The sequence below is a fragment of the Rhinopithecus bieti genome, unplaced genomic scaffold, assembly GCF_001698545.2.
Source record: "Rhinopithecus bieti isolate Rb0 unplaced genomic scaffold, ASM169854v2 scaffold_1295, whole genome shotgun sequence".
Taxonomy (NCBI): domain Eukaryota; kingdom Metazoa; phylum Chordata; class Mammalia; order Primates; family Cercopithecidae; genus Rhinopithecus; species Rhinopithecus bieti.
This window is the reverse complement of record NW_016803880.1, coordinates 6,654,637-6,668,619: the sequence shown is the minus strand read 5'-3', so window position 1 is coordinate 6,668,619 and position 13,983 is coordinate 6,654,637.

Genomic DNA, 13,983 nt, shown 5'->3' with positions numbered 1-13,983 from the left:
GAGATTTGGGAGGGACCGGGGTGGAATGATATGGTCTGGCTGTGCTCCCCACCCAAATCTCATCTTGAATTATAACTCCCACAATTCCCAGTTGTCTTGGGGGGAACCCAGTGGGAGGTGATTGAATCATACGGGTGGGTCTTTACTGCGCTGTACTTTTAATAGGGAATGAGTCTCATGAGATCCGATGGTTTTGAAAAATAGGAGTTGCTCTGCAGAAGCTCTTTCTGCCTGCTGCCGTTCGGGTAAGATGTGACTTGTTCCTCCTTGCCTTCTGCCGTGATTGTGAGGCCTTTTGTAAATTGCCCAGTCTTGGGTATGTCTTTATCAGCACCATGAAAACAGACTAATACAATGGATACAATGTACGTTGTTCAGGCGATGGTTACACTAAAAACCCACATTTCACCACTATGTATATACCTACACACAAAACTGCAGTTGTATGCCCTAAATCTATATTTAAGACATAATGATAATAATGCAAGTTTCTTTACAGTTCCATTATATATGTCCAAATTTCAACAGTAAAGCAGCATCATTTGTATCTATATGATTTTATACATGATTAGACAATTATATATTAAATATAAGAAATTAAATGTCTACAGTTTTGTAGACTTGCATAATATATATTAAGGCATTGATATTGAAAATTTGGCGAAATAAAATGAATTAATATGAATGTGAATGATAAAAAATCTTAATTACAAAATAGTGGGACTCATTAACATGGAATATATTTTTTCATTCCCCGTAAATGAAATAATCTCCATCTGCCAATGAGTTATTTTATTTAAAACTAATTTAAATCAATCAATATAGTAAATTTTTAAAGGTATTCATTGAAAAGTAATATGCCATAAGCATCCAAGAGCAAATTTTAATACAATTTTGAAACACTTAAAATTTAGGGTTTACTCATCAAGAATATCAATAGTATATAATTAAAATGAGCAAAATTTGGGAAACAAAAAAAAAATTTGGATGGTGTTACATTTTAATTCATTTTATTTATTTTTATATAAACTTTGATTCCAAGTCAAAACTGTATTAACATGGATCAGAGATAATTTTTTTTTTTTTTGAAATGGAGTCTCACTCTATTACCCAGGTTGAGTGCAACGGCATGATTTCAGCTCACTGCAGCCTCCACCTCCCAGGTTCAAGTGATTCTCCCGCCTCAGCCTCCCGAGTAATTGGAATTACAGATGCGTACCACCACGCCGGGCTAATTTTTTTGTAGTTTTAGAAGAGATGATCTTTCACCATGTTGGTCAGGCTGGTCTCAAACCCCTGACCTCATGATCTGCCCACCTCTGCCTCCCAAAGTGCTGGGATTGCAAGTGTCAGCCACCATGCCCGGCCTTTTCAAGCAAGCCAAAACCTCCTTTAAATATTTACATGGTTATAATTTGTATTAAAATTACCTTTTTTTCCTCTGAGATATATTGAAGGTCAAATGTGATGAATTTGGAAGCAAAAGAAAAGAGATACGATTTTTTAAGACACATTTTAATGTACCATTGAATTTCTTTGGTACCAATGTACAAAAGAAACACGAATTTTTAGGTTAACAAGGAGGTGTTTGGCTACTAAGTAACTTAAAGAAGATGACAGTGAAATTTTGTGTTACAGTTTAAATCTTTGAAAGCAGTAACACAAATTCAAATATCTCATCCATTGAAGAATTTTAAACCACTTATAAGGGCTTTTAGTGGATTGCTAGAAAGACATACAATATGAATTTTTAATTTATTTTTTATTTATTTATTTATTTTATAAGACGGAGTCTCTCTCTGTCTCCCAGGCTGGAGTGAGGTGGTGTGATCTCAGCTCACTGAAAGCTCCACCTTCTGGGTTCATGCCATTCTCCAGCCTCAGCCTCCCTAGTAGCTGGGACTACAGGCGCCCACCACCACTCCCTGCTAATCATATATATATATATATAGTAGAGACGTGGTTTAACTATGTTAGCCAGGACGGTCTCTATCTCCTGTCCTTGTGATCTGCCCTCCTTGACCTCACAAAGTGCTGGGATTACAGGCGTGAGCCACCGCACCTGGCCAAATTTTTAATTATTTTAAACATACACAGAAATGACAACACAATCTAAGAACTGATGGAATGCACGTAGTCACAGTTCACAACTATTACATCTGAGTCACTTGAGCTTCTTAGGTAATTTTATTTCTTAAGAATAGCTCTAATAGTATGGGATAAATTGATTTTATCAAAGTTGACATTTAAAATAATAGCAAGAGGTGACTGTAATTTGAGAAATGGTTATTAACCACAGCATGTCAAATCTTGAGCCGTTTTAAAATACCTGGACCTAAAATGCAAAAAGTTGTCTTGCCTTATTGGTCATTTCCAGGATATGATTTTATATGTTATATATAACTACCCAAGATTTAAACATCTGTAAGTTAAATCAATACAATTGAGGATGATAAGGGATATGAGTAAGAACTTATAGAATTAGTATTACCAATAACTGTGAGTACCCTAAGTAGCTTACTTATGTGATGCTACAAAGCTCAAACTTACAACTTAAACCCCAGGAAAGTTGCCTTTGCACTGATGAACTCCGCTGATTCCCTGATGTCCCACTGTGTGTGACTGGTGTTCTACTGTGTCAACTGAGGGACACAAGTCATCTGAGCATCTTGTTAAAATGTGAGTGCTGTATCTGTAGCACTGGGCCCTGAGAGTCCACATTTCCAATAAGCTGCTAGCAGATTCTGATTCTGAAAGTCCCCAGACCACATTTTGGGTGAGACTTAATAAGTTTTTGAGAGAAACAGATACCAACATGGATTCCTGTTATTTTATTTTTATCATACTTTAAGTCTCTGGATATTTGTAAAGGATAATTATTAACCATTTATCAGCTGCCACACAATATAGTCCAATTCTTGTGTTTTGTGTTTAGTAGTCAACCAAACCACTGTAGCTAGATATTGTGAATTTAAGAGATACTCATTTATTTATTTTATTGCGAATTTATTGTCTTTATTTATCATATTTATTTAGTAAGCAAAGTTTCGAAGTTCTCCAAAGAAAAAGGAAAAAATAGTTGATGCTCAAATTTAGGTATGTCTGATTGCACATTTGTTATAGTTAGTTTCTAAATATGCTGTACTCAGATATATAAATCAGATAATTTTGAAAAAGATATACACTTAGGCTAGCCTCTGGATTTCTATAGCTTCTCTATGTAGCTATAAGACAGGGATTTGAAACTGTAGAGGATCATATAACTGGGCTCTTAGCTGATAATCTAAATCACTCTCTCTTTTCAATTGTCTTTATTGTGTACATTGTTGTCCACAGTTTCTGGCCAGGGCCAGTTGGCCACTACTTAACTCATCCACACTCTCCTGCTCTCAACAGTTGAGTTGTGCACTCACCAAGAGACAGTTGTGAAGATTCCAAAATATATATATTGTTTGTTCAAATATTCTCTCAACTGACAAAATATAAGTACAAAAGAAAAAAAAAAGAGTTGGGGTGTGTGTGTGTGTGTGTGTGTGTGTGTGTGTGTGTTTTCACCTAGGAAAACCAAGTAGAAAATTTAGAAATATTTGATATGGGCAAATATATATATATGCACACACACACATATACATGTATTTGTGTGTGTGTATATATATGTATTATACATTTGCATATATTATATGTATGCAAATATATATAGGTATTATTTTTGTACTTTTACCCATAAGGATAAGTTGTTTTAAAAAACATTCTCAAGAACAGGTAAGGGGCAGAGACTAAAATTAGACTGTCAAAATCACAAGAATATGCACTTAGGTGGTTTTCTAAGCATCTTGACATTCTCACTGTACTTTTAAAAAAGCAAAATTAAATGTATCTAAAGGATGTATTTTTGAAATATAATATGGAACTTAGTGCTTAGTGAAAAACAGTTGGTCCTGCCTCAAAAAACTGGTGAAAGTATATAATTTTAATAGGCCCTAATTTTTTTAAGAAAGTATTCACTGAAATAAATTATCCTTTTATAATTATTTTATATTAGATGAAACTGACTGATATTTCTGAATTAATAATCAATTATTTATTTTAAGCACATTAGATAAGTGGTTGTTTAATGTATTTTACCACCATTGTAGACATTAGTTGGTTTAACAAGTTAGCTGAAATTTCACATTTTCCCCAATTTTGGCTATATATTCTGAGTGGACCTGAAAGGAAGCACTCATTTAAGTGCTTGTATTATTTAAAACTGGGTGCAAGTGAGAGAAAAATCATACTCAAAGGCAAATTAATCTGTTCTGTATGTTTATTTAATTTTATCACCTTTCCCCAAATCTTTCCTAGTGGATTAAAGTTAGAATAAATTGAGTCCAATTCAGTAGACTGTCACCTTTGTAGGGGTGGTTGTTTTGATAAGACTTCTCTAAATAACGTCTCTCTCTTCCCATCGCCACTTTGCTTATAAGAACAGTGTCCCTGTAGCTAGATCCCACACTGACTTGAAGCACACATACAAGACTACAAACTGTTTAAAAATTTAATACATAAGTAAAACCAAAACACACAACACACCGATGTTAAGAAACCTACACTAAAATAAGCAGTAATATAGAACTGCAAATCAATAATAAGAGAAATATTTACTCCTAAAATCTGGTATGCAACATTGATGTACCATTAGAAAAGAAATTGTCTAGATAACTGTAATATTCAACAGTAACTCTGCACTGATGGAAAGCACTCTTTTTTTTTTTCAGTATCAGTTATGTTTATGTTTTGTTTACCGATTCTGGGTTTTCGCTCTTGAATAAGATTTCTCTTGATTCTATAAAGTTCTCACAGTTTCAAGATTCTCCTCCAAAAATATATATTTTTTTACATTTAATTCTTATACGTATGTCTATCATAAATAAATAATGTATTCATGTGCTTTTATCTGTAAATATGTCCCCAATTTTGATTATGGCTGATATTTCTTTGCTTCACGGATTTTAAATGGTTGTTTTATCCGGTCTAAGTGAGAAGTCATAGAAATAACATTATTTTCATCATATGTTTAATGATGAATATATATTTTCTTTGTGTAAAACACTTTTGTAACTTAAAGGTAATTTTGGAAAGATTTAAAATTCTGTTTTCTTTCAGTTGTTCTTTTAAAAAATCATTGTTGTGAAAACACATACTATAAATTTTGTCATCTTACATCTATTTAACTGTACATATTAGGGCCAGGCATGGTGTTGACTCACATTTGTAATCCCAGGATACTGGGAGTCCAAGACAAGAGGATTACTTGAACCCAGGATTTTGAAACCAGCCTGGGAAACATATGGAGACCCTGTCTCTACAATTTTTTATTTCTTTTGAGACAGAGTCTCACTCTGTTGCCAGGCTGGAGTGCAATGGCATGATATTGGCTCGCTGCAACCTCCGTCTCCCAGGTTCAAGCGATTCTCCTGCCTCAGCCTCCCAAGTAGCTAGGACTATAGGTGTGTGCCACCATGCCCAGGTAATTTTTGCATTTTTAGTAGAGACAGGGTTTCACCATGTTGGCCAGGATGGTCTTGATCTCTTGACATCGTGATCCGCCCACCTCAACCTCCCAAAGTGGTGGGATTACAGGTGTCAGCTGCCACACCCAGCCAAGAATTTTTTAAAATAGCTAGGCATGGTGGTGTGCACATGTGGTCCCAGCTACTGGGGAGACTGAGAAAAAAGAATCACTTGAACTTGAAAGTTTGAGGCTGCAGTGAACTGTGATTGTGCCACTGCACTCCAGCCTGGGTGAGAAAATGAAACCCTGTCTCAAAAAGAACTGTATATCTCAGGCATGTTAAGTATATTCACACTGTTACGCAAAAGACCTCTAGAAATTTTACATCCTGTAAAAAAAACTCAATATCCTTAAGTGACAACTGCCCACTTTACTCTCTCTTCAGCCCTTGATAAACACCTTCCTCCCACTTTCTGTTTCTATGTGTGTGACTACTTAAGACATCTCATATAAGTAGAATCATATTGTATCCATCATTTTGTTACTGACTTATTTCAGTTGACATAATATTCTCAAAGTTTATCTGAAAATGTGACAGGACTTCTTTTAAGGCTGAATAATATTTCATTGTATGTACATGTCAAATTTTTTGATGTGTTCATCAGTCAAGAAACATCTGGATTGTTTCAGCCTTTTGGCTTCTGTGAATATTGCTACAATAAAAAGGATGTTAAAAAAAAAGAATTGATGAACCCTAAAACTAATCAGCATTTTTTCATTGATAGGACTAGAAAGAAATGAGAACATCTGTGATGTCGATCAGTGATGTGAAAATAGTACATGGAAATCGAGCAAGTAAAAATGAGAAGATCTATCAGAATTGTTAACACGGTTACTTATGCTATAATCACCTCCATTGATGAAAAACCTAATCACTAAGGTCATTCAACTTTCACTTTGTAAAACTGTACTCTAAACAAAGGACATATCGTAAGGATATGAAACAAAAATAATACATCTTTTAATAAACTTTAAGCCATTTTCTCCAAGTGTAAAATTAAATTAAATTAAAACTATTAGTACTTAATTTTGTTTTTTCCAGAATATTATATGTGATTTAAAGGCCATTGTACAGCTATTTTCTGGCTCTGAGGGACCCTCACCAGATATCAAATCTGTTGGCACCTTGATCTTGGAGTTCCTGGCCTCCAGAACTATGAGCAATAAATTTTTGTTTTTTATAAATTACTAATTCTAAGGGATTTTGTTATAGCAGCTCAAATGGACTAAGACGATTAGTCTAAAATCCAAGCATTTTTTTTACTTGACTAAACACTTTCTAAATTTTATTGAAACACGTTATTGTAATTTAACAGTGTATTTGAACATTTTAAAATAAGCATGTTTATGTTTGATGTCGGAATTCTCTGTTTCTGGAGTCGTGAAGGTTTTAGAAAGAAATTCAAGGGAGATATTAGCATATGATAGCCTTGTTTACTTCCAATTAACACAGGAATACTTTTTTTCTAACAAACACTAAAAATAGTTAAACATTATGAATCGTTTTTGCCAATGTGTATCTTTGTAAACTAGGAGTTAAAACACAACATGTGTTTCCCCACTTTTCTCTTTCATAGTGTAACACTGTGATTTTGTACTATGAAAATTTATTGTATTAAAGCCGACTTGCTTTTTAAAAGTAGATTATTATCTTGATCTTTTACTAGGTCTTTTACTAGACTGTAAGCATCATGTTCATTTTATTCACTAGCACAGGCCTGGCATCTGGTACAGAGCACAGCACATACTAGCAAGCTCAGTAAGTATGTCCCACATGAGCGATTGTTTTGATTTATGAGGGAATGATGATGACTGTTTTCCTCTCCCTATTCCTTCCTCAACTTCCTTCTTCCTGTGTGTCTTTCACTTTACACGCTTCCTGTTCTATTGTTTTGAACAATGTCTTGCTCTCTATCCTTTTCTTCTGTCACTGATGTGTCTTACTCTTTTTCTCTTTCAGAATATCTTTCTTTACCCATCTTTGTGTTTCTTTCGTAAACTTATGTTCTCCTGTTCTCTCCTCTGTCAAAAACATGATATGAAGTAAACATTTTTTATTTGTTGTATTATTAAATGAGTTTCATCCTTTACTAATTATTTAGAGAATAAGGTAATTGCAATATGTTTATACATCTTTTCCTCTTAAAACATAAAAAATATGATTCCTATTGGAGTTTGGTGTTTATTTTTATTTTCTATTGGATTTTTTGTATGTGCGTTTCTAGAAACCTAGATTTTTTTAAAGAGCTAACCTACAGATGTGTAGACTAATCCAATTAACCAAAACAAATCCCCAAAATTAAGTTCATTGATCAAATTTGTTTTCTAAATTATTGGTGCTCTGTAGATAAAACCTCTATTCTGCATTATTTCTATAATTGATATTGTTTAAATTATTGAGTTTAACTTAACTTTAGAATATTGTAAGCACAGTACTATTTAAATACTAATTGTAAATTAAGTTCAAAAATAAAATTCTTGTTCCTTGTAGTCTAAATTTCACTAAATAACAACCAAAGTAACATTACTTAATAGCAAAAAAACATTAAGAATCAATATAAATCAAATTAAAGACATTTATTTTGTTATAAACCATCATTTAAATAAAACTATATTAAGCATAGCATTTTATTTCATTTTAATTGTTTATTCTTTTGTTTAAAGTAAAATGCCTTATATATGTATATATGCATAAATATATACAAATATTGAATACACAAATATTTGAAATTTTTGCATTTTAATTATCCTTTTAAACAATGTACTTATTTTAACTACTACTTATGATTTCAAAGAAACATTTAGCTAAATCCCCCTAAAATAATATTGTATATATGAATTGTTTCAATACACACACATGCAAATGTTTTCCACTTAGTATTACTATAAAATTGTTTAACTTGGTAATAAAACCACAAGCTGGTATACTCTGCTGAAATGTTAGTATTTTATAGATTATGATGTTAAATATTTATCTCATATTTTGTTTTTAACTTACCTAATCCACTTTGCACAATCTAATCTGTCAAAATGCTACCTCTTTTCTATATGTGAATCCTCATTTACACTATTTTTTATGGTATAATTTAAATTTTCTTCACACATAAAATGAAATGAATTCAAGATTCATGTGTTCGTATTTGGTTGTAAAGAGTTTATCTTGTTGATCCAAAATATGCTGCTATTTATTTATTTTTATTATGATACAATTTAAAACACACAAATAAATATTGGAAAGAGCTACTTAGTCATGGAAATCTGAGTCATTTGAGAAATTTTATTATAGATACCTACATAATTTAGATAATATAACCTTATCAAGTCAGTATTTATCATGTTCATTTTACAGTTATAGAAATTAAGGCTCAAATAAAATAAATTGACAATATTATATACATATAATAAGCAATGCAAGTGCAAATTCAATTCTGTCTGATCCAAACTCTATGTCATCTTAACATGATTTAGTTACTCCTGTTATCTGTTATGTATCTGATAACTTTGTCTTTTTTTAATGTGTACATAATTATACCTCACTATTATAAAGAAACTACCCCAAATTTGGAAAGATTATCTCCAAAGATAAAATATAGCATCCAAAAATGGGCCCACACAAACATAGTCAATTGATTTTTGACAAAGTGTGGTGGTAATTCAGAGGACAGATATCTTTTCAACAAATGGTGATGGAACAATGGGATGTCCTTATGTAAAATAAAGAAGCTAGACACAAATCTTACACTTCACACAAAAAATAAATAAACTTCATATCCTGAGGTATATCTACATCTCCACTCTCTCATGTTCACTCTCACTCTCATTCTTGCTTCTTGCTTTCTCTCTCTCTGGGCACCCAATAACTTATCCATTGCAGGATACTAATGCCTGACCAAGTTGCCTCAACTTGAGACAAATTTGAGGGGCCATTACAGTCTCACAGGATCAGTTGAAACTTATGCATTAACTCCTTTGCAGTCCAAGGTCTCCTCCTCCTTGCTTCCACGATGATTTTATAGATGTTATTCCCAAGAGCACTCTTAAGTAAACATCCATCACTCAAAACCATCTCAAAATTTGCTTTCCAGCAAACATGATCTAAGAGAAACTGGAAAAAAGACTAAAAAAGGCAATAGGTCCTTGAGGTTTATGCTATCTTATAGTTAGGCCATAAATAGTAAAACTGTATAGTAGGAGAGAAGGAAAATAGTCTTCAATGGGGGGGGAAGATGATTGCTTATCAAGAACATGTGATAATTAATTTCTTCATATTGGATTTTCTAAGCTAATCCCTGTCCTCCTTCCTTTAGTTTCCAAGGGATCTGACAGCATGTTCTTTGTGTTATTCTCTTTCAATTAATCTGCAGTGATTTAATCCTCTCAGCCCATTATTTAAAGCTAAATTAGCAGTGCTGTAACATGTATTAAGATGTTGAGTTGAGTAGGATATAGTAGAGATAGAAAAAATAGTGTCGAGATAGAAGATAATTATGATGAGTGATTCTTCACCTGAGTTTATTTATTATCAATAGAATCAATACATCATCTGGGTTTTCAATGAGTAATAATTAAATATATCATCCTCTTTTTTTTTTTTTACTTTAAATTGAGCTATTACTGTATTTTTCTTGTTTTTTTTTGTTCTACCTTAATTCATTTTTTCTAGACCATTAATAATCTGTTAAAGAAAAAACCACATTTTATAAATATCACTGCATATTTTGGCACAAAATAATGTAGGTGTTTTCCCCCCAAAATCCACCCTCTCTTTTCTATCCTAGTGTTTTAAAATAGTCTCTGGGCAAATTTTATGTTGCAAAAATTTCGTGTAATTTCAATTTATTTCACCCTTTCCTCATGGTTACAAAATCCATTCCTTTTAAATTAATAGACACTGACTCATATCGAAATTAATTCTTACATTTGCTTGCAGGTTTTACATGAAATTTACTCTAAATATTATTAAGATAATTCAAAGTTATGAATCAAATTACAATGGAAGTATGAAATGGAATTACAATGGAAGTATGAAATATGTTCAGTGAAATGAACATATTTCACTGGGTATTTCATAAAAATTGAGAATTCCACAAAAATATAAAGAGGTTATTGAACCTCCTTCTTGTAAGTAAAAGAAACCTAATTCATCATGGCTGATCTTAAAGTAGGAAACTGCTATGAGAAAATTTGATTTCTTTCAAGGGTAGACCAAGACACATGTCCTGAGTAGGTTCATGGAGTGAGTGGCACATGTCAAGTGTGACACCATTGGTGTGATTATATAATAAGAGCAAAAATGAAGGTCAATGGTCACTCCAGTCACTTATTTTTTTTTCTTTTTATTTTATTTTTTCCCTTTTTTACTCTCACTGACATATAGTACAGGCAAAGATTTTTGAGTTTTTGTGATAGTTAACAGATGAATGGAGGAGAAAAGCAGAGACAGAACATTATAAATATTAGTCCCAAGGACTTGCATGAAGTGTTAATAGTATATTTCTCAGTGTGTTACTAGGAGAAATGAAAAGTCACGTTAAAATATAGGTTGAGTCTTTGTTGTGATTATCCTCTTAAGGTGAGGAGATGTTGAATTTTCTATCTACATTTTAGTCAGTCCTGGTTTTTGCACATGGCAGGTACTGTTTCTCCAGAAATATTAACATTTGGCATTTTTCCTATGATTAAAAAAAATTTCTAAGAAATCTCGTAAGAAATTCCAATGGATAGAGTAGCGAAGTTCAGGTGTGTGTTTACGTAGATGTGTCGTGTAGACACATGTTTTCAAACGTATCCATGAATTGAAGAAGAAACAGAACAGATTGCACTTTGGTTGTGTTTTACTCTTTAGAAGTTTCTCCAAATTCTACATTTTACAAAGGGATATTCAAAATTCAATGCACGGAAATTTTCACAAAATTAAGAGCAAGTTATTAAAAAATAACACCTATGACTACATATACACACACATATATATATATCTGTTGCCGAACAAATTTTATTCTTAGATAATGCATGCTGATTTATTCACAGGTGTCTACAACTCAGAAACCCTTCAGAAGCTGTCATATTCCATATCCACCTTGTACTAGTTTCAATGCCAATGTTTCTAATACAGAAGGAAAAAATCAGCCCTCCTTAAAGTGCCTCACTGTACACCGTGTTCACTCACAAAACACTCACACACATTGTTACCTTGTGTAAAACAATAAAGTGTTATTTCTGTTTTCCCCCATTTTATGTATTATTTAGGACAGGCTGGACTGCTACAGTTACAAATATACCCTGAATGGAATCTAGCAAAAATTAATTCTCACTCATTCAAGTCCAAAGCTAGTTGGTAGCTCTCCAGAGCAATTTTATTCTTGTTGTAACTCAGGAATCTAGGCCACTTCTATTTTACAGTAACTTTATCTCCACTTGTAGCTGCCATAATTGCAGTGTCAGTGGAACAGTGGCATGGAGAACTTCTACTTGCTTCTAACAGCCTCCTACCAAAAGGGATGCATTCCACTTCCTTTCACAGCCAATAAACCATTTAGTCATGTGGTTCCAGCTTTCCTTTTTGGAAAGCTTGGAAATCTTCCCAAATCCCAACAAAAGAGGGGAGAGCCAATACAGTGAGCACAGCCACAGCTACCACACTGTATATTAGCCATGTGATCATGAACACTTCCATAAACCTTTGCAAATTCTAGACTTTTCATCTTAAATTTAGGACGTAAAACTGATCTCAGAAAGTCACTGTGAAGATTAAATAGAATAACTTATGTACCTCAAGTAACACATCGTGTAGGAAACAGGATATGTTAGTTAGTTAGTTAGTTAGTTAGTTAGTTAGTTAGTTAGTTAATTTATTTATCTATTTTGAGACGGAGTCTTGCTCTGTCGCCCAGGCTGGAGTGCAGCGGCGTGATCTCGGCTCACTGCAAGCTCCACCTCCCGGGTTCCCGCCATTCTCCTGCCTCAGCCTGCCGAGTAGCTGGGACTACAGGCGCCTGCCACCATGCCTGGCTGATTTTTTTGTATTTTTAGTAGAGACGGGGTTTCATCGTGTTACCCAGGATGATCTTGATCTCCCGACCTCATGATTCGCCCGCCTCGGCCTCCCAAAGTGCTGGGATTACAGGCGTGAGCCACTGCGCCCAGCCTAGTTCGTTCTTTTTTTAAAACAAGACCCATAATTATCTGATGATGAATTATCTCCCTTGGCTATATGTTTAAACACATTTATTAAAAATCCTCAAGTTCCAATTTTCACTTAGTACTGTTTTTGCAAGTCTTTCAAATTAGAGAGGGAAGATCATTCAGGGACAATGAGAAAAGTAACATGAATGCAATGAGTCTTTCGGGAATATGCATTGACAAAAGCATTTTTAACCACCTGCTCATAATGCGTTTACTTGGAAAATGAATAGTAGGTGAGTAAAAATTACCTCTCCCCTCTTAGAGTCCCGGCTGGGTCTGATAATTAAATTGATCTAAAATAGATTAATAGGAGAAAAGCATACAAATTCAATATAAGTTTTACATGCCACAGGAGTTCTTCCAGGGAAATGAAAACTCTAGTAATTTGCAAAACCTATATGCTTTTGTATTAGGTTGAACAAAAAGAGGCAATTGTGGAAAAGTAACTGAATTATGTAGAGTCTAATGGAAGATAAAAATAATTTAACGACATCTATTGGTACAGATTCTCTCAGCTATGAGAGAATCAAAGAATTTTTCTTTTCTCCTGATACAAGGAGGACATCTTTTGTGTGAGAGTTTTAATCTGTTTTCAAGACAGAAAAGGGAAAATTGCAATGACATCCTTTCATTCACTGTTTTTCAATTGCCTTTAGATGAAAGCAATCTTTATGGTAAAGTGGCATATTTCGGGGTGCATATTCTGTCATCCTTCATACTTAATATCAATATGTATATAAAACCTTCAAAATTGAAAAGTTCATGTGATTATCTTGTAGAACACGTATTTTCTTTTTAATTTTATTTAGTGTTAAGAAATTCTATATGCCTGAAATATCTATCACACTAGAACCATGCAATGATATCAGGAGTAGAGCAGAAATTATTTGAAGTAAATAAATCATATTAAACATGTATAATGAATACTAAAGGAAATATTAGAAAAGAAATCTCTTTACAGCTGAGGGGAAAGTTACAGCTATTCTCAGGAACATTTAAAGTATGCATTCTCATTTTATACGGTGTGGGGGCTTTCCGTCTTCAAAATATTAGACATTACTTGTTTTTGCTTTCTGAATCAGAAAACATTGTGTGTGTTTTATTTAACGTCTAAAAGTTGTTTCAAAACAGTATTTAATGTAACAGAGATGCCTGATTAATGTCTGTCATTGAATTGATAGTTTAACAGATTGCATTTGTTTTTTAATACATACACTGAAAAACAAAAACATACACTCTCTCTACAT